The sequence below is a fragment of the Camelus bactrianus genome, chromosome 6 (genome assembly GCF_048773025.1).
Source record: "Camelus bactrianus isolate YW-2024 breed Bactrian camel chromosome 6, ASM4877302v1, whole genome shotgun sequence".
Classification (NCBI taxonomy): Eukaryota; Metazoa; Chordata; class Mammalia; order Artiodactyla; family Camelidae; genus Camelus; species Camelus bactrianus.
The window spans coordinates 95,389,976-95,410,734 of record NC_133544.1 but is presented as its reverse complement, the minus strand read 5'-3'; positions in this window follow the sequence as shown (position 1 = coordinate 95,410,734).

Below are 20,759 nucleotides of genomic sequence, written 5' to 3'. Positions count from 1 at the left end.
GAAGGGCTGTGCAGGAGGAGAGGACAGTGGCTCAGGGCAGGGAAGCAGCAGTGGAGGCAGGAGCCATGGTGAGAAGTGGCTGGGTTCTGGATATGTTTTAAAGACAGTGTTAAACCAGATCTATTGACAGAATTCATGTGGTATGTCAGTGAGAGTCAGAATAACTCCAAGATTTTTGACCCAAGCAGCTGGAAGGATTAAGTTTCCAGAAACTGAATGGGGGAGGCTGCAGAAAGAACCAGTTTGGGTGTAGGAGGACCAAGAGCTCAGTTTTTACATATGTTGGTTTTAAGATATCAGAGTTCCAAGTGAAGATGTCAAATCAGCAGAAGATTGTAAGAGTCCAGAGTTGGAGAGAAAAAGTTTAGTGGGAGGCAGAAATGTGGGAATCATGGGTCACACAGTTGGCAGAGGAAGACATGAAACCCAGGTACTCAAACATTAAGATAACCTGGTATTAACCATAGAAGTTATCCTTGAGGGCCTGCCTACTAGGTGTGGATATCAGTCTAATTTCCCGACCACTCGAGTTTTAAAAAGGAACTTACAAATGAATTCGTGCAAGACACTGCCTCCAGTGGGTGGGTCCAGAGCTGGAGTGGGAGCATGGGATGGTGCACGCTACTCCCTACGGCAGAATGTGTGTGTGTGTGTGTGTGTGTGTGTGTGTGTGTACGCATGTGTGTGTGCGCAGGGGAATGAGTTACACCTGGCTTAAGAAAAAGAGCTAGTAAGTTTAGAAGCCGAAAGATGAAAGAACATCCAGATCTGCTAGAGGGAACAGGGGAAACACTGTGTACTGTAAGACATATCCTCATAATGCCATTTCCCACCATCCTTTCATCAGGAACACAGTTGGAAAGTGTGGAATTATGTAGATAAATGCGATGTACACAAACTTTCTGACTATGTAACACTGAATATCTACATATGTAGCAAGCTAATGATATTTATATCTGCTTCAAGTTTAATAACAAGTTCACAACAGAGGGAAAATAAAATATTGAGGACAGGTAGAAGGCCTTTCAATGCTCAGAGTGGAAGCAAATCAGCTTCACCCCACAAAGAATGTCATTAAGGCTCAAGAATGTTTATATTTGCTTAAGGAATTGAGAGTTACAACTTCCTGCTTTAAAGAATTAACTTGAAGACAGACACCATACTATAAGCAACATCTATACTGGTGATTTCTTAAAGCTATTTTTAGTTCCTGCTTGTTCTGATGTACTCCAGAAACTCTGCAAAGAAAACCTTCTATTCAAAGGCTTAAAGGAATAAAAAAAGAAATAACACTGCATTCTTTTAAGTGTTCTCTGTACTGAAAGTCACTTGCAAATGCAGCACCCTGCCACAGGCCTACATTTTTAACAATAAAGCCCTTTGTGCAATTTTTCAATTGCTATGTGAGTTTGTGTCAGTCTCTCACTCAGAAGCAGAATGGAGTACCAGAAAATGACACGTCATGTCTAAAACCACAGATGTTGGAGATGAACGGACACCAGGACACAGCTAAGTGGGAGGGTGAGGTTTACCTTTTAAGTTACCATAAGTGCAGTTACACCTTCTCCCTGCTTCCCTTGTGAAGTGAAGGACTAGTCTTTTCCAGAAAAACTCTCATTCTGAGACCTGACTTCTTTAAAATATTTGGAGATTCTCTTTTAAGGTTCTTTCACGTTTAAGTCTTTCCCCAACTCTACATCCCATAACAAGTGTTAAAATTATCCAATAGCCTATTTCTACAGAACATACTCTACAAAAGCTGAGGTTTCTCAGGGTTTGGATCCCAGAAATCTGCTACCAGATAATCCTAAAGCCTTCCTTCCATAACTGACTCTTCTGCCAATTCCCAGCTGCGGGCAAATTCGGCTTCTCAGACCAGGTAACTTTCTAACGCTGCCTACAAACACACTACAGCCAGTAAAGAAACTCTCAGACAGGAAGCACACAAAGCCCCTAGTAAGGTTTGCCACTTTCAAACAATCAAGACGCCATCACCAAGCAAATATTTAAACCTACTGCAAAACTTCTGAAGACACCTTACAAACAATATAGTTTCTATAGATGCATACTATTTGCTCTGGAAGAGTGATTTCCAATGGAGGGAACATAGGACCCCATGACCCAAGCAATTTTTTAAAACTGCACACAACCGTCCCTCTTCATGTGAGGATTCAGGCAAGCCCGTCTTACAGGTCTAGGTGTAACAGAATGAGAGCAGCTCTAGGAGTAGGGTGAAAAGCAGCGAGGTAGACTTTTAGTGAAAGGGGGTGATGTAATAGGCCCCATCGCCCACTTACCTCCCACCACAGGACAATCATCTCAGATCGAGAACAAACACTTTGGGAAACAGAGGTTCTTAATGTATTTATGGTTTTCTGGTGGAAATAATGCCATGAGTCATGTGAAGTTGTGGCTGCAAAGTTGAACAGGGGAACAGACATTTTCACATTCAGGAAACAGCCCCCGGGGTACCACCATATCTGTTCTCCCCTTTGCCTGTTCACCCCAAAAGCTGCAGGAATCTCCTGCTTGCAATGACACCCACCACTTCTCACAAATTCCTGCCAAGTTCACGTCAGCAGCTGGTGGTGTCAAAGTCACCATTTGTACTTCTCTGAAGTCCCTCCATTACTTTACTTCCCTTCTATTTTCTCTGTTGTCTTCCTAGACACACTTGCATTCAGAAGCTGGTTACCGCACTAACATTGCCTCTGTAATCAGTCCAGGATATAGGAAGTAGAGATTCAACTGTAACCAGTCCCAGAATACTTGTCATGCCACTCTAGTTTCCCAACAAAATACTCTGGCATCCCTCATCTCACCCAAAGAACCACCGTATTACTTAGAGGTTGTAAAAGTAGAGGGCTTTCTCTACTGGAAAACACTATGGCTTGTGGTAGAGTTGTGATTTCAGTTTTTGTAACTAGTTACAAGCAAAAGACATGTTCCGTAAATTTTCTTGAAGCGTTTGGAATTTAAACTTTTATTAGATACAGAGCCGGCGGACTAACTGTAATCTATGAACATATGGTCATATTACCAAATAATGTTCATTTCTGCCTTACAGACATGTAAGGACTTGAATTACACCTGCAGCCTGTAGGCCTTTAGAATTGGATGTGAAGCATCCTGTGAGATAAAAAACCTCCTATCGAGTCACAGAACACCTTAAAGACAACATCACATTAATGACACTGAATACATTATTATAGTCCATGTATGGTTAAGTTACATCTCCAATTTCTCAGAACTGGAAAGCAGATGTCTAGAAAAGCTGGAAAAGCCCAATTACCAAAACAGCTCAAAAGTTAAAGAGGCTCCTGCACCTCCAAGAGCAGAGGGCGGAGGGGGCTTTGCCCACCACTCTGTCCTCCCCCATGGCGTGGCATGTGGGGAAGTAGGCAGGAGTGGGTGGCTGGGACTCGGAGGTGGAGAGGTGATGAAAGCAAGAGTGGAACTGCTCTGGTCCTAGAACAACAGAGCTGTAAAAAGCTCGGCTTCTGTTCAACCCGTTCCCTCTCCCACATTCCCTCCCACCTACGTGACAAACAGAGCACAGTCAGGCACTTTCTGCCCATGACGGTGACTACTAGCAGGAAAGGGACCAGGATAAAAGCATGTCCTATAAAAGATTAGTCTGATTTTAAAGACTATGTTATAAACAATGAAAAGCACTGTCAGAGTGGGACACCTGTGAGGCGCTCAAATAGGGAGGAGGAGGCTGAGGATCCATTTCCAGCACTTCCATGCCTTTTACCACTCCTATTTCTGACCTTTCCTTTGCCACTCTTTGTAGAACTGCCATCACTGGCAGGTAAAGGGGCAGCAATGTGACTTGGCCATTTGGCCGATGGGGCTACATTTCCCAGCACTGGAATGAAAAGGCACTGGAAGAGGAGCAGCTGGAAGATGTGAACTGCGGTCCTGGCCTGTGCCAAACACTAACCAGGCGACCCTGGGTTTGGCTCTTAGTCTCTCTGGGCTTCCGGCTGTTTACTTATAAAAGAAGGTTTTGTCACTCCACAAATATATCCAATATTAAATGTAACGTGAAAGTCAAGCATAATGACATCTCACCTGCTTGCCTCAGGGAACTGTACAAGCACTGAACACTATGTGAATGTAAACACAGAGTTAAGAAAACTGTTGAGGTAAAGCGCTAAACTGAACATGGAGATAAAGTTTTATGGATTTTCTTGGCTTTCTTTTTTAACTGCAACACTGAATTAATAGTTATTAGCTATAATCCACACCACCACCCCTGCGAATAAATAAAGTAGGTAAGCACTGCCTGGATGCCTGCTATTGCCCGATGCTAAGCAGGGTGAGGGGTATAAAGGAGGCTGAACAAGGGAGTCTTCTCCAGTTACCAGCTAAGTGAGGAGACACATTGGAAACCACCCAGGAATGGTACCAAGTCAGTACTCAAAACCAAGATTACGGGCTACCGATCATAAACAGTGCAGGAATACAAAGAGGAGCTAGAAGGAGTTGGAGTAAATAGGGAAGACTCTATGAAGGGGATGGGGCTCCAACTAGTTCTCAGGGCAATTCTAAGCTGTTTTAACTGAGGACTGGGTAGGAAAATCCTGGTGACTCCTGGTTTTTAATAAGGCACAGGTTACCCTAGGAGGCTAAGTCACATAATGATTGGAACACATAAGGTAAGGCCAAAGTGATGGAGGGTAGAGACTACCTGGCTGAGATCTGGTTGTGGTAAGTCTTTGACTTGACTCTAGATGTTGGAAGGTCAAAACTGTAGGTTGACTGAAAGGGGGGGAGAGAATATCCAAGAATTCAGCAGAAGGAAAAATTCATGTATCAGGTATGAAAGCTCTTCATCAGAGCATCAGCAATCAGAATAGTCTCTTGAAACCAAAAACATACAGTTCCAGAAGCTGACAAAATGTGGAGGGTGGTGAGAGAAAGATAAATCAAAGACCATTCCAAGCCTTTGGGTATTCAAGACCGGAAGAATGATTATCCCACTGAATAAGTGGAGACGCTGCAAGAAAAAAGTTAATGAAATCAGCTTTAGACACGTTGAATCTGACATATGAGCTAAGAGTAGGTGTTCTCTAAGAAGCTCAAAATTCAAAACTGAAGCACAGATGTAGATTACAGGCTTAAGATGCAGATGGACAAGACATGATAAATCTCCTAAAAGAAAACATAGGTAAAACATTACCTGACATAAATCTTAGCAACGTTCTCCTAGGGCAATCAACCCAGGCAATGGAAATAAGAGAAAAAAATAAACAAATGGGACGTAATTAAACTCATAATTTTCTTCGCGGCAAAGGCAACCATAAGTAAAACAAAACATCAACCTACGAATGGGAGAAAATATTTGCAAATTATACGACTAGCAAAGCCTTAATTTTCAAAATATATAAACAGCTCATACAACTTAATAACAAAAAAACAAACAACTCAATCCAAAAATAGGCAGAAGACCTAAACAAGCATTTCTCCAATGAAAACACAAATGGCCAATAGACACATGAAAAAATGCTCAGTATCACTAATAAACTGAGAAATGCAAATCAAAACGACAATGAGGTATCAGCTCACAACAGTCAGAATGGCCATCACTCCAATAAACACACATATATCATTAATTACTGTAAATGTTAATGGACTAAATGCTCCAGTGAAAAGACACAGAGTGGCAGACTGGATAATAAAGCAAGAACCTTCAATATGCTGCATACAAGAGACCCACTTTAGGGAGAAGGACACATATAGATTGAGAGTGAAAGGATGGAAAAGGATATTCCATGCAAATGGAAAAGCCAAAAAAGCAGGTGTTGCAGTACTGATTTCAGACAAAATAGACTTTAAAACAAAGGCCATAAAGAAAGATAAAGAAGGACATTTTATAATGATTAAAGGACTGATACATGATGAGGATATTACACTCGTTAATATATATGTACCCAATATAGGAGCACCTAAGTACATACAAGAATTACTAACAGAGATAAAGGGGGATATTGATGGGAATACAATCATAGTTGGAGATTTTAACACTGCATTAACATCACTAGACAGATCTTCCAGACAGAAAATAAGCAAGGCAACAGAGAAATTAAATACTACAACAGAAAAACTAGATTTGGTGGATATTTTCAGAGCATTACACCCCCCAAAAATAGGATATAAATTCTTTTCATGTGCACATGGAACATTTTCCAGGATCGATCATGTACTTGGGCACAAAAAAAACCTCAACAATTTTAAGAAGATAGAAATTATCTCAAGCATCTTTACTGACCACAATGCCATGAAACTGGAAATCAACAACAGAGAAACAAAGGAGAAAAAATGGAAAGCATGGAGATTAAACAATATGTTATTGAAAAAACAATGGATCAATGAGGAAATCAAAGCTGAAATTAAAAAATACCTTGAGACAAATGATAATGAAAGCACAACCACTCAAAACCTATGGGACACAGCAAAGGCAGTGCTAAGAGGGAAGTTTATAGTGATACAGGCCTTCCTCAAAAAAGAAGAACAATCTCAAATGAACAATTTAACCCACCACCTGAATGAATCAGAAAAAGAAGAACAAAAAGCCCCAAAAAGGAGCAGAAGAAAGGAAATAATAAAAATCAGAGAGGAATTAAATACAATAGAGATTAACAAGACCATAGAAAAAATCAACCAAACCAAAAACTGGTTTTTTGAAAAAGTAAATAAAATCGACAAACCTCTAGCCAAACTCACAAAGAAGAAAAAAGAGAGAGCACAAATTAACAAAATAAGAAAGGAAAATGGAGAAATTACAACAAACAAAATAGAAATACAGAATATCATACGAGAATATTATGAAAAAATATATGGAACCAAACTGGATAACCTAGAGGAGATGGACAAGTTTCTGGAAACATACTGTCCGCCAAAACTGAATCAAGAAGAATCTGAACACTTGAACAATCCGATCACTAGAAAGGAAATAGAAATAGCAATTAAAAACCTCCCTACAAATAAAAGTCCAGGACCGGACGGCTTCACCGGGGAATTCTACCAAACATACAAAGAAGAACTCATACCAGTCCTTCTCAAACTCTTCCAGACGATTGAAAAGGAGGGATTACTCCCAAGCTCATTCTATGAAGCCACCATCACCCTCATACCAAAACCAGGCAAAGACACTACAAAAAAAGAGAATTATAGGCCAATATCACTGATGAAAATAGACGCCAAAATCTTCACAAAAATTTTAGCAAATAGAATCCAACAACACATAAAAAAGATTATACATCATGACCAAGTGGGGTTCATCCCAGGGACACAAGGCTGGTTCAACATACGCAAATCAATCAGTGTAATACATCACATCAACAAGAGAAAGGTCAAAAACCACATGATCATCTCAATCGATGCAGAAAAAGCATTTGATAAAATTCAACACCCATTTATTATAAAAACTCTCGCCAAAGTGGGTATAGAGGGAACATATCTCAACATAATAAAAGCTATATATGACAAATCTACAGCCAGCATAGTACTCAACGGTGAAAAACTCAAAAGCTTCCCGCTAAAATCTGGGACAAGACAAGGATGCCCACTATCACCACTCCTATTCAACATAGTCCTGGAAGTCCTAGCCACAGCAGTCAGGCAAGAGAAAGAAATAAAAGGGATCCAAATTGGAAAAGAAGAGGTAAAATTGTCATTATATGCTGATGACATGTTACTATATATAGAAAACCCTAAAAGGTCCACACAAAAGCTACTAGAGCTGATTGAAGAATTCAGCAAGGTAGCAGGTTACAAAATTGACGTTCAAAAATCAGTTTCATTTCTTTACACTAACGATAAATCAACAGAAGAAGAATGTAAAGAAACAATCCCCTTTAAAATAGCACCCAAAGTAATAAAATATCTGGGAATAAATCTAACCAAGGAGGTGAAAGAATTATACACAGAAAACTATAAACCATTGATGAAGGAAATTAAAGAAGACTTTAAAAAATGGAAAGATGTTCCATGCTCTTGGATTGGAAGAATCAATATTGTTAAAATGGTCACACTGCCCAAGGCAATCTACAGATTTAATGCAATCCCTATCAAATTACCCAGGACATATTTCACAGAACTAGAAAAAATCATAATAAAATTCATATGGAACCATCAAAGACCTAGAATTGCCAAAGCATTACTGAAGAGAAAGAAAGAGGCTGGAGGAATAACTCTCCCAGACTTCAGACAATACTATAGAGCTACAGTCATCAAGACAGCATGGTATTGGTACCAAAACAGACATATAGACCAATGGAACAGAATAGAGAGCCCAGAAATGAACCCACAAACTTTTGGTCAACTCATCTTTGACAAAGGAGGCAAGAATATACATTGGAATAAAGACAGTCTCTTCAGCAAATGGTGTTGGGAAAACTGGACAGCAGCATGTAAAACGATGAAGCTAGAACACTCCCTTACACCATATACAAAAATCAACTCAAAATGGATTAAAGACTTAAACATAAGACAAGAGACAATAAACCTCCTAGAGGAAAACATAGGCAAAACATTATCTGACATACATTTAAAAAATTTTCTCCTAGAAGAAATAAAAGCAAGAATAAACAAATGGGACCTAATGAAACTTACAAGCTTCTGCACAGCAAAGGAAACCAGAAATAAAACAAGAAGAAAACCTATGGAATGGGAGAAAATTTTTGCAAATGAAACCGACAAAGGCTTGATCTCCAGAATATATAAGCAAATCATACGACTCAATAAGAAAAAATAAACAACCCAATCCAAAAATGTGCAGAAGACATAAACAAGGAATTCTCCAAGGAAGACATAAAAATGATCAAAAAGCACATGAAAAAATGCTCAATATCACTAATTATCAGAGAAATGCAAATCAAAACTACAATGAGGTGTCACCTCACACCAGTCAGAATGGCCGTCATTCAAAAATCCACAAATGACAAATGCTGGAGAGGCTGCTGAGAAAGGGGAACCCTCCTACACTGCTGGTGGGAATGCAGTTTGGTGCAGCCACTATGGAAAACAGTGTGGAGATTCCTCAAAAGACTAGGAATAGACTTACCATATGACCCAGGAATCCCATCCCTGGGCTTGTATCCAGAAGGAAATCTACTTCAGAATGACACCTGCACCCCAATGTTCATAGCAGCACTATTTACAATAGCCAAAACATAGAAACAGCCTAAATGTCCATCAACAGGTGACTGGATAAAGAAGCTGTGGTATATTTATACAATGGAATACTACTCAGCCATAAAAACCGACAACATAATGCCATTTGCAGCAACATGGATGCTCCTGGAGAATGTCATTCTAAGTGAAGTAAGCCAGAAAGAGAAAGAAAAATACCATATGAGATCGCTCATATGTGGAATCTAAAAAACAAAAACAAAAACAAACAATCAAACAAAAACAAAGCATAAATAAAGGACAGAAATAGACTCACAGACAGAGAATACAGACTTGTGGTTACCAGGGGGGCAGAGGGTGGGAAGGGATAGACTGGGATTTCAAAATTATAGAATAGACTACACTGTATATCACAGGGAAATATACACAAAATGTTATGATAACTCACAGAGAAAAAAATGTGACAATAAGTGTGTATATGTCAATGAATAACTGAAAAATTGTGCTGAACAGTGGAATTTGACACAACATTGTAAAATGATTATAAATCAATAAAAATGTTTAAAAAAAAAAGAATGGCCATCACTCAGAATTTCATGAATGATAAATGCTAGAGAGGCTTAAGAGGGTAGGGTACCCTCTTACACTGCTGGTGGGAATCCAGTTTGGTGTAGTCATTAAGGAAAGCATGGAAATCCCTCAAAAAACTAAAAGTAGACTTACCCTATGACCCAGCAATCCCACTTCTGGGTATATAACTGGAAGGAACTCCAATGTGAAAAGATACCTGCACCCCAGTATTCATAGCACCACTTTATACAATAGCCGAAACATGGAGGCAAGCTAAATGTAGCAACAAATGACTGGATAAAGAAGTTGTGGTATATTTATACACTGGAATACTACTCTACCATGAAAAGGACAAAATAAAACCATTTTCAGCAACATGGATGGAGCTAGAGATCGTCATTCTAAGTGAAAGCACCCAGAAACAGAAAAATACCAAATGATACCACTCAGATGTGCAATCTAAATAAAGAGAGAAAAAGACACTGTGAACTCATCTACAAAACAGAAACAGACTTGCAGACTTAGTAAACAATCTTAAGGTTACCAGGGAAAGGGGATGGGAAGGGATAAATTTGGGAGATTTACAAATGTTAGCCACTATATATAAAAATAGATTTTAAATAAAGTTTCTTCTGTATAGCACAGAAACCTATGTTCATTATCCAGCAATAACCTATAATAGAAAAGCCAATACAGCCACCAACTAAGGAAGCAAGAGGAGAAAGGGGAGTTAGTTATGCTGGGCTAGAGCCCACTTCTAAATTCCTTGTCAGCCACTGAGGCTGCCCCGAGTACACTGAGCCCTCCTCCCAGGGACAGGCTGACATGACATGTGTCCTGCAAACCTGGGGCAGCAGAGGCCATCCCCAGGTCTGGCCCTGGGGGAGATGGGAGCAAATCCAGGGGCTCTCATGGGGCAGCCCCCATTCCATCCGAGGCCCCGCGGCCACACCGCACCCAACTCCCAGGAGCAGGCCACGGTCTGAGGGCTAGTCGGAGATGCTGCGGAGCCATCCGGCTCCCTCCCACCTCCCGGGGCTGTGCCTGCTCTCCTAAACCCGGGTATAAGAGGCGGGAAAAACGCGGGGTTCAGGAACTACTAATAGCGGGGTTACCACGAACCACAGAGGTGGCTGGGACACGCTTCAGGGTCCTAACGGGACGCGCGGCCGGGACCTCACCTCCACACCCCTCCCTGGGCGACTCCCCAGCCGCACAGCCCAGGCGTCACCTGCCGGCTTCGAGCAGCGCGCCCCCACCAGCGCCCCCTTGACTGCCCAGCAGCGGCAGCCGAGCCGAGGGCAATCGGCGGCCCAGACCCCAGGTCCTGTACCTCTTCCAGGAGCTGGTCCAGGAGTAGCCGGCTCCCGCCAGCTTCCACGCATTCTGGGCGGGTTCCGGCGTCCACGCATCTGTCCGTCTGCGCGTGCGCGCACCTCATCCTCCCGCCTGCAGCTCAAACTGTCCGGGTGGGTCTCCTGCTTTACCGGCCCTGGCCACTGGGGCCGGGAGGGGCCAGGTGGGGCCCCTCCTGCTCGTCCTGCCGGGTCTCTGTCCCCAGAGCGTTCACCCCGCAACGACTGGGTCCTGGCACTGAACTAGAACCACGACTGCCCTGGGCCAGGCCACACCCCGCCAGCCCCACTTCCCCTGCTCACCCTCCCCTCCCTGTTACTACCCTCCCACCCCTGGCCAGGCCCAGTCTCCCACCAGACCTTGAAGACAGGGCTCCTTCTCCTCACACCGAGGTCCCTGCCCAGACACTCCATCCTGCTAGGTCCTAACCTATGGCCCCTACACCCACAAGCTTTCCCCTCATGCCTCACCATAGGACCCCAACATCCTGAAATTGTCCCCCTCACCTCAGCAAATACAGTTCCACTCTGAGCGGGCCCCACACCCCTCAACATGTACCCCCTCACCATGGGGTCCCCTTCGCTTTGAGTGCACCCCTACTCTGAGCTGACTACCTCACCCCTCACCCGGTGGTTGGGGTGGGGAAATCCGGGCTCCAGTAATGATGACTACTGCCTCCAGTGGGGGATCCAGCCTAGTGTGCACCTTCATAGTTAATGTCTGAGGCTACAGGGTGAGGCAGGCTGGGCTGTAGGCAGTTCCAATTCCCATCCTGGCATCCTGATCCCCGCACCCTGTGCCTCAACTGACCTGATGGGTCAGGGTGATCCCAGGCTGCCAGCCACTGGCCTGTGGGCCTTGGGTGGTTGATGGTCCTGATGGTGGTCTGGACCCCTAAGGCGGAGGCACTGGGCACACCGACCTTTGGGTTGGGGGAGTTCATAGGGTGCACTTGAGCCCAGGGATAGACAGCATATGGTGGGCTGTGTGCATGGGGCTGTGTGCGTGGCCTGGCCTCAGCCCAGGTGGGTGCAGGGATCTTGTTCATTCACACCAGGCCAGAGGGAAGAGGGACGGGAGCTTTTAAAGCATCAAAGTTAGGAAGCCAAGGCTGGAGAGCAAAGTAGGAAGGTTCACTGGCCAGGCTACCATGGAGCCCGCCGCGACGCTGGTCCCTTGCATCAGGGGAGACTGGCAGTTAGCTGGCCAATGAGACATCCCCTGCTGTGGTATAGTTTACAGGCAATTGAAGGGATTTTGACAGGTAATTTTAATCCAATAATTGTCACTTTCTCTGCGGGAGATCAGGTCTAAAGTCATGGTGAATCTGGCAGGGATCCTGCCTGAACTCCAGCCTGGGACAGTAGAGGACCCACCCAGGAATCATCCTCTTAGCTCTCACCCAAAGGCACTGTAATAGAGAAGAACAAATCTGACTCCATATTGGATCTTTTCCTTTTCCTTTAACCCTCTGCCGTGTTTTCTAGGCTTAGTCTTGCTAGCTCTGCACCTTTTGTAAAACAATGTTGCCTTTAGGCTGAAATAAACAGAAGAGCCTATTCTCAAAACTCTGACCTTTAAGGATGTTAACAATTTTGCACTCCTATAAAGATAACAAGTTGCAGAATAGAAAAAGTTTGTTTTGTTGCAGGTGTTACAGGTACACCATGATCTGACTCACGTGGACAGCTGCAAAGGATTCCAAGGACAAAGAAATCCGACACCAAGAAGTTTGCAACAACCAACCACAGCCCCTCCCCTATTTACTAGAAAAGGAGCCTGAAGTCTGACTTGGGGAAGATGGTTCTCCAAGATATTAGTCTGCCATTATCTTGGTCTGCAGCTGTCTATGTAGAACAGGTCATAGGGCCTCTGTAAAACCTCTAACAAAGCAAAAGTTATTTTCTATTCTGCAACTTGCTGTCTTTATATAAGTGCAAAAGTGTTAATATCCTTAAAGACCAAAGCCTTGAAAATAGGCTGTCCTGTATATTTCAGGCTAAAGGCAACATTGTTTTACAAAATGTGTGGAGCTAGTAAGTTTAAGCCTAGAAAAGAGGGCACAGGGCTAAAGCCAAAAGGACAGATCTTCTATGGAGTCAGATTTTTTTCTTTTCTATTATACTATATTCTATTTTTGCTTTAAGTTTATAAGAATAAAGTTTAGCCTTTTCCCGTTTTAAATTGTGCAATTTCAAGGAGCATTAAGTGCATTAACAATGCTGTGAGACCAACACCACTGGTTTAAACAATTGCCTTCCTCAAACTAAAAGCTTGTATACAAAGCGCACCCCACATCCTACCTACCCCAGCCCATGACAAGCCCTAATCCCCTTTCTCTCTCTATGTCTTTACCTATACTGGAGGTTCTCTAACAATGAAATCATATAAAAGGTGGCTTTTTTTTTCTCTCTCTGCCCACATATCTTAAGTAGGGATTGGTGAATTTTTTTTTGTTTCTTTTCACGTGAATTAACATTTTTGTATTTTGAAAGAAAAATCCAGATGGATTAAAGATGAGACGTACCAAATGAAGCCCTTTTAGTAACTCTGCGCATAATCTCGTGGTAGGCACTGCTGTTCTAAGTGTGAAACCAGAGCCAAAAGGGAGATGCTTAGCTCTTCTTGTGGCAAATTAAAACCAAACTAAAGCAGAAAACAAAGGCCAAGAAAGACAGCTGGAAAGACAAACCACAGCCTGGAAAAAGCTTTCCTCATGACCCAAGGTCGGAGAAAATCTTCACATCCCTGTGGTCCAAAAACCTCTTGAAGCCCAGTGTTCTGAACAGAAACAAAACACACACAGGCAGTTCCAACGAGAGGCAGTGCAGGTGGCCAGTGTGTGCTAGAGATGCTCGAACTGTAAGGTGAGGACATAGGCAGATGGACAGACTGCAGAGACAGCATTGGCCACCATCACACTGGCAGGTCTTTAGCCCAGTGACAACCAGCCCTGGTGACAATGTGAGCAGGCAGAGGCCCCAGGAGGCCCCCTGGAGGGAAGAGCAAATGGACGCTCCTCTCCAGCAGAACAAGGTGCAGGACACATCAAAGTGCCACAGGTGCATCCCTTCCCTAGCAGTGCTGGTCCTTAGAGAAGATCCCACCAAAGTGCTTGCACGATTTTCAAAGATAATTTTTCTTCAGTAACATGAATTCAAAATAATCAATATGTCATCAAGGGATTCTCAGAAGTGACCTGCCCTGGACCCGAACAATACACACACATAAATACACACCTATACACATAAATATATACACACATACATACAGGAAAAGAGACAGACAGACTGAAACACAGAGAAGCAGGGGGAGACAGAGAAACAGAGAGACAAGACAGAGAGAGAGGCACTGAGAGACAGAGCCAGAGAGAAGGAACACTGGAGCTGGTAATGAGTGGAACTCACGCACATTTTCACAAGTCAGTCTGCATGTCAGAACCTGGTCTCAAAGTCCATCCACCTTCCAGGGGAGGGTGTGGGGATCACACAAGGGCGTGGGAACAGAAGGCAAAAAATAGGAAGCCATTGTGGGGCAGCCCACCCCAGAGGCCGAGATGGGACACTGGGCCTGTATGTCAACATGACAGAATGACCTAGGAGGTTGTATGCCAGAGCGGACGACGTCAGAGTTGTATTTAATTTCAGTCCCAAGACTGGGAGCTGGGAAGGAAGCAGCAAGGAAAGTTACTTTTTCTAGACCTCAGGGCAGAACCAGACCTGTGTGGCATGTGCTCTGCGCTCCATCAGCCCTCTGTGGGGTCCTTCCTTTGCTGAGTCTGTGCATGAGCTCCCTGTGATGCCAGCCCATGGGGGTGACCAATGCAGTATGTGTTTCTAGGTCTAGAGACAGGATGGCTTCCCTAGGAAGCAGGGGCCAGAATGATCCCCACTGTGCTGATGGGGGATTGGGGAGACCCTGAGAGGCACGTGGCTTGTCCAGGGTGACAGCACTGCTGAGTGGGGTTAGCCAGGTCTGAACCCATCTGTGTCCTCAGAGCTGCAGCCCTGGCTGCATCCAGGCCTCCCCAGGGCTATGGGGGGCTGAGTTGGTGTCACTGTGTGTGGACATGGCATTGAGTGAGAAATGAGAGATTGGCAGCACAGAAAGGCCCTTGGGGAACTTTGTGTCAGGAGGAAGCTTGGGTAATTGGACCCCAGGAAGTGACCTCACTTCTCTGGTAATAGAGCCCAACAGAATTTGGAACCGAAGTCACCAGGCACCCCCTCTGTAGAGAAGTCCCTACTCAGCTCACTTGGTTGGAGACAGAGGCATGTTCTGCTGCATCCCAATATCCCAAGGCCGCAGCCACCAGAAAGCCAGCACCGAGGGGCTGTACCAACGATGCCGGCACTGGGTCAGGTCTCACCCAAGGCGCCTCTGGCCTTTTGGCCAGAGAGACGCAAAGGAAACACAGGGAGGCCCAGGGCAGGCCCGCCAGCCACCACTCAGATCCCACCCAGGTAGACCCACGGCCCCGTCACTGCTGGTGAAGGTGGAGTAGTCATGTTGGGGATGGGTTTCTGCCTCAAGCAAGAGCAGGTCAGAGGCCTGGGGGGCCAGTCACATCCACAGTCCAGGTCAAAGCTGGCTGGCTGGGATGTGGAGAGCCGGGGAAAGGTCCTGCTGCCCGAGGTAGAGCCCATGCATTCTGGGTATGTCTTTCCCTCCCGGGTGTCTGAGCTGAACAAGGTCCCGGTCTGATCTGGCAGCAGAGGGTCGAGTGGACAGAATCAGGAGTGTTCCTCGCCAGGCAGGGCTCTGAGACTTCCAGGCCGGGTCAGCTGCTGGTCACTGTCATTGCAGAGCCAGACACCACATATTGAACAGAAGCTGATGAATAAGAACACCAACACTCCCTCCCCAAGGGAAGGGCTGTTGTGCCACTCTTCTGAGGGCCAGCGCAGGCTCCAGGTGAGTCTGGATATGGAGGGGTCCCCACCACCATGGCCCACAATTCAGTGGTGCAGGCCTCCGACACAGACATCACCCAGGGCTCCCCCCAGGGACCTGTCCAGGGCTGACGGGTTGCTCAGCACACCCGGCTCTGACCCGGAGCACCATGCCCACCTCGCTGCAAGTCAGGTGGAGGATCAGGGGCCGCCGAAGCAGAGCCCGAAGGTCAGAAAGTTAGGGCTGGTGCATGTGTGTAGGTGAGGGAGGGGCGAGGGCTGGGCCACATAGAGAGGTGTCCCCAGAGGCTACTGTTGGGACCAGAGCAAAGAATGGCCTCAGGCCACCTGTCTGGAAAAATTCAGTCACAGAACACATCCTGTGGGCACTTTCTGGGTGGGAGCTGTCTGGAAAGCTCTGGGAAGGTTTCTGTCCTTGAAGAGGCACATGGAAATGGAGGCAGGTGGGTAAATTTTTCTCTCACACAGCATGAGCTCTTCCACAAGACTTAAAACTCTCTCCACATCCAATAGTTACAGAGGAGGCAGGGGCAGGGGAAGATGTCAGAGACCAAAAAAAGGACGATCTGGATCCAGCAGGAGACCCCGAGCTCCCTCCTGCTGCTCCTGCAGCTCCTCCTGAACCTGCATTTGCACCTGGACTGCTGGGCAATGGAGAACCATTTCAGGCATCACCACCGCCTGGGGCAAAGCCCCCTCTGCACCCACCCACACCTTCTTCTCCAAAATCCCACCGTCAGTCTACCCTCCTCCCCCTCCCAAACGACGTCCCTCCTGCTGGAGATGTTTTTGTTTGGTTTTCTTTAGTTTCCTTTGTTTGTTTCACGTCATTTATGGCATCCTTTATTTTTCTTTTTAGAGTTTCATTAATAAAATATAGACTTTTCCCCTTTAAATTGCACAATTCAGGAGCATTAGGGGCATTCACAATGTTCTGCGACCATCACTACCATCTACTTTCACACTATTTCTTTCTTCAAAGTGAAACCTTGGATCCAGAGTGCGCAATCCCCTCCCTCCTCACCCAGCCCCTGACAACCACAAGTCCTCTTTCTCTCTGTGTGTCTTTACCTCTCCTGGGTGTTCCCTGTCAATGAAACTTTAAAAAAGGTTTTTGTGGTCCCTGCCCACATGTTTTAAGCTGGGGCTGGTGATTTTTTTCTGTTTTCACTTGAAACAGCATTTTTATCATTTTAAGGGCATATCCAGGGTGATTAAAGATGTGATGTACAAAATGAAGCCCTTTTAGTAACTCTGTGCATAATCTTATGGTAGACACTGCTGTTCCCCCTGTGACACCACAGCCAGAAGACATAAGGGAGATGCTTAGCTCTTCCTGTGGCAAAAAAATAAAAAAATAAATAAATAAATAAATAAATAAATAAATAAATAAATAAATAAATAAATAAATAAATAAATAAATAAAAAATAAAAAAATTAGCAATAGCCCAGAAAAACTGCTTGAAAATCAAACCACAACCTGGAAAATGCATTCCTCATAACCCAAGGTTTGAGAAAGGTTTCCCATTCCTGTAGTCCAAAATCCTTTCGAAACGCAGTGTTCTAAACAGAAACAGAACAGGCATGGGCATTTCCAATGAGAGGCGATGCAGGTGGCCAGTGTGTGTTAGAGATGCTTGTCCTCTCAGGTGAGAACACAGGCAGACGGAAACACTGCAGAGAGAGCACCGGTCACCATCACACTGGCGGGTCTTTAGTCAGGTGACAACCAGCCCTGGTGACAATGTAAGCAGGCAGAGGCTCCAGCAGATCCCCTGGAGGGAAGAGAGAAGGGACGCTCCTCTTCAGGACAAGAGGGTGCAGGACACATCAAAGGGCCACAGATGCAGCTCTTCCCCAGAAGTTCTGATCCTTACAGTTCATCCCACTAAAATCCTTACACATCAGTTCAAAGATGCCTTTTCAAGGGTGATCATCACAGCACTGGTTGAAACAGTCGTAATTAAAGCAACACTATTGTTGATGGAGAGGGGATGGGGTCCATTCGTTCTGATTTATGTGGATGAATGAATGCTGTGCAGTTGGAAAAGTGGGTGCCTGGTCTCTACCCAATGACAATGGAGGCCTCAGAGTGGAAGTATGCAGACCCACTGTCTGCACCCAGGGTCCCATCTGCACGACCACATATGTGTGAAATCAATATAGATGTAAATTGATCTAATTGTGAGTGTGTGAGAGACAGAGATGGAGAGAGACACACTGAGAGACACAGAGACTGAGACATAAGCACCAAATCATTCAAGACAGTCACCTCTGTGGGTGGGAGTTACAAATCTCTTTTCTTTTAGGTAATATTTCAATTTTTTGTACTGTGTATTACTCTACTAATTCTAAAAGGATTAAAATCCTATCTTAATGTGACCCATTCATTACTCATCTATGGAGTAATTAAAGTACATTAATCCTATTTTTAAAAGAATTTAAAGTCTTCTCAGGACGCAGTTCCATGTCAGCTCCGTGGCAGCAGAGGTTCTCCAGGAGGTCGTGTCTCTTCTGAATCAGCATCCAAAAGAGGTGAGGAAGAAGTACTAGACTTGGACACTGAAGACTACAATAGATGAGAGATTCTGTTGAGAGAAATTAAGACCTACATTCACAGAGAATAATCCCATATTCATGGAGCAGAAGGCTTCATTCTACTAAGAAGACAATAGTCCACAAATAGATCTAAGGATTCAAAGAATGCCTACCCAAATCCCAGGTGGTGTTTTGCAGGAATTGACAATGAATCTAAAATTCACGTGGAAAATCCAGGGGCTCAGAATCCAGGGGCTCTTAAAAAAGAAGAACAAATTTCGAGGAATGGAGCCCATGGTTAATACAAAAGCATTTTAAGCTGAAGATACCTGAGATTCAATAGAAGTAGAAGAAACATGTCATGGAAGCCAGTTCTCTCCTCTCCCTTTGCCCTATTAAGTTAGGTTGATAAAAACCTTTAACATTCACCATTTAACATGGTAGTTACTTTTCTGGTTGGCTCCTGCGTGTGTATAAATAAACCGTTTCTCTCGTTCATCTCCTCTTTACTTCTGTGGGCTCTTTGGGAGGGACTCTGGATGATGGGGACCTGCTCTTTTCTCACCTTCTTTACTGACAAATTTTGTCCATGGTGAAGTGCTTAAAAAAAAGAAAAGGCTCATTAGTTTTGAGTCAGATTTGGAACATGTATACCTTTGGAGACCCCCTTGAGGAACAAGGGGGTTCAATACTGCTGGGAGAATTTACTTGTCCAAATGCCTAACAAGACGCTATTTGCAATTTTTTTTAAAGATTCTTACCCTAAAACAAATACCCTATCTAAACCTCTTGGATGATCAAATAGAAAGAAAAAAGGAGAATCATGTCTGGCCTAAGAACACTTCCTTAACAAAACGGAAGGACACAATCAGATTCAGAACAAAAATTAAAATCCATTTATACAATCAACCCTCCCACTCTTTTGTACACTGTCCTCATGTAATCTGACAGATGGCGCCCTGGAGAAGGCCCTTTGCCCGGAACTCGTGCTCATTTTCAGAGCTCGGCCAAGAGGGAGGTTGGTCCCCAGGGCCTGAAAGGGGCTATTTGTGAAATCTTCTCTGCTGAGACCCAGCGGACTGAAGGGAACTGTGTGCTCTGAGGGAGAGAGAGCACACCGAGCCTCTGTGGAGGCATCTCTGAGATCATCCCAAAGGCACACAGCTCTAACTCTGGACACGGGAATTTTTGATTGGTGTCTTAGTTGGAAATCTCCTCCTGGATAGAAAGAAGCAGATTCAAGATGTTGTAATTGGATTGGCAGGTCGGCCTCTCGAATTTGTCGATGAGGAAGACACGAAATTCTCTGAAGAAGTAGGAACACCCATCCCTGCTCTGCTGACTTCATCTACAGAGAAACAGAGATGCGGCTCTAGGGGGAATTAAACACCCACCAGCCCTTCTTACAGACGTCAACGTCCCCACTTTATTCTCCTGTCAGGTCTCTGCACAAAAACTGTGGCTCAGCCCCAAATATCACTTACCCATCACCCTGAAACACTCTGTGTCTGTGTCCATCTCGAGCATTAAGGCCTGTGACCCTTACTGTCAAATCGTGTCCCCCTTTCAGCCCGTCTCCCGCCATCACCCCAGCCCAACCTCGGTGTCTCTCTCCAGGTCAGCAGCACTCTTCCCAGTGCCTTCCCATCAGTTTACCTTGCCCTGCTTCCATTGCTTATTCCCCATATGTTACCCACAGCAGTCTGATTAAAGTATGAATCAGATCAAGTTGTTCCGCTTTGCAAAATACTCTCGTGATTTTCCATTGTATTCAGAAGGATATCTGGAGTCCCTACCAAGGCCCTGTGTGATCCGGTCCCTCACTCGTCTCCGCAGCCTCAGTTCTCACCGTTCTGCTCCAGCCCATCTTCACCGCCCAGATGGTCCCCAACAGGACAGCAGTGTTTGTAACTCCAAGTCTCGTACTTACACTTCTCCCGGCCTGGGAGGCTTTTCTTGTCTGTTATCTACGTGGCTTATCCTTTTACTTCAATCAGGACTTTGTTCAAATTATTTTACCCTCAGAGAGGACTTATCTGAACACATTATTTAAAATAGCACACACATACTTCCTATTCAATCATTTTCTCTCCTATTATGCTTTATGTTTCTTTGTGGCAATTATTAGTACTTGGCAGTACGTCATATATTTATTTGCTTACTGGTTTATTATCTGTCTTTCTTACTAGACCTATATTCATGGAACCACAAATAACTTTTTAACCAGTAACTTTCAAACCG